General features: G+C 36.6%; 1 pseudogene; it reads left to right on the forward strand.

Moving 5' to 3' along the window:
* The first annotated feature begins 721 nt into the window (after positions 1 to 721).
* LOC149452731 (uncharacterized) lies at positions 722 to 1375 on the forward strand (annotated as a pseudogene).
* The last annotated feature ends 481 nt before the right edge of the window (positions 1376 to 1856 follow it).

Below are 1856 nucleotides of genomic sequence, written 5' to 3' on the forward strand. Positions count from 1 at the left end.
ACCACAATTTGGCAGCTCATGTTTAACATCTAACCAAGGAACACCTAACTGGACTTGAGAGAGTCATTGTACCATCTTTGCTTATTCATTGGACTCTGCTGAAACCAGGGCATTGTTAAGTATTCTCATGCTCAACTTCTTTTTATTTCTCTGTTGCATTGTTGTCTTTTTGTTACTTTGTAATATCTTTTTTTTGTAAATATTAAATTTGCAAAATTTTAAACTTTTTATTATTAAACCCTATTTTGAAAAGTGTTGAAACTGTCTCTAACACATTAACACAAACTAAAATAATCCCTGTCTCTTAAAGAGCTCTACTGCATATGATAAATGTCTGAATATACAGTACAGTACTCATCATAAATGAGTACACCACTTTTGAAAAGTAAGAGTTTAATCAATATCTCAATGAACACAAGAACAATTTCCAAAATTTTGACAAAACTGAGTTTTATAGAACATTTGTTTGGCTCATTACATGAAAGTAAGGTAAATAATATAACTTAGATGACAAAATATTCAGTTTTACTCAAATTAGTTGATGCAAAAATGAGTACACCCCACAACAAAAACTACTACTCCTAATATTTAGTATGACCTCCATGATTTGTAAGGACAGCACCAAGTCTTCTAGGCATGGATTGAACAAGTTGGTGACATATTGCAACATTGATCTTTTTCCATTCTTCAAGAACGACCTCTTTAAGAGCCTGGATGTTGGATGGAGAGTGATGGTCAACTTGTCTCTTCATGTCAACTTGTCTCTTCCCATAGATGTTCGATTGGGTTCAGATCAGGAGACATACTTGGCCACTGAATCACTTTCACCCTGTTCTTCAGAAATACAACAGTCACCTTAGACGTGTGTTTTGGATCATTGTCACACATTGTCATATTGGAAAAGTGCACTATGACCAAGGACACAGAGTGATGGTAACTTCTCTTTCAATATAGAGCAGTACATCTGTGAATTCATGATACCATCAATGAAATGCAGCTCCCCCTACAACAGCAGAATTCATGCAGCCCCACAGAATGACACTGCCATCAACACGTTTCACTGTAGGCACCATGCATTTTTCTTTGTACTCTTCACCTTTGCAATGCCATACAGTCTTGAAGCCATCAGTTCAAAAACCTTTATCTTGGTCTCATCACTCCAGAGTACAGAATCCCAGTAGTCTTCTTTTTTAGCATGGGCCCTGACAAATTCTAGGAGGGCTTTTTGTGCATAGGCTTTAGGACAGGCTTGCTTCATGGACGACACCCATGCATGCCATTCCTCTGCAGTATACGCCGTATTGTGTCACAGGAAACAATCACCCCAGTTTGTCTTTCTACTTCTTTATATAACTGTAGTGAACTTGCAAGATGATTTTCGTCAGCCCTTCTCATGAGAAGATGCTCCTGTCGAGGTGTTAACTTCTATGAATGGCCTGGACATCTCTGTGAGATGGTTGCAGTTCCATCTTTGTTAAATTGTTGTATCACTTTTGCTACAGTATTTTGACTGATAAGTAAAGCTTTGCTGATTTTATTGTAGCCTTCACCTTTCTTGTATAAAGAAATTATTTTCTTTCTCAGGCCTTGTGACATTTCTCTTCCATGTGGTGCCATTGCTGACAGCATGAAATGGGAAGGGGTTTTCTTTGTTAAGTAACACCCTTTTATAATCAAATGTCTGCTGGACACCTGTTTAATGAATATCATAATTACCTGTAGTTGAATTCTTGTTAATTATGATTTTGTTGTCTAAAATTTAGCTTTGCTCCTAAGACCTTCATTGGGGTGTATTTATTTTTGCAACATGGTCTTGAATTAATTTGTTAGGAAAAATTCTTTTTTTTGTCTGTGCA

The sequence above is a fragment of the Staurois parvus genome, unplaced genomic scaffold (assembly GCF_062004578.1).
Source record: "Staurois parvus isolate SC_StPar_1 unplaced genomic scaffold, SC_StPar_1.0 ptg000468l, whole genome shotgun sequence".
In the NCBI taxonomy this organism is placed as follows: Eukaryota; Metazoa; Chordata; class Amphibia; order Anura; family Ranidae; genus Staurois; species Staurois parvus.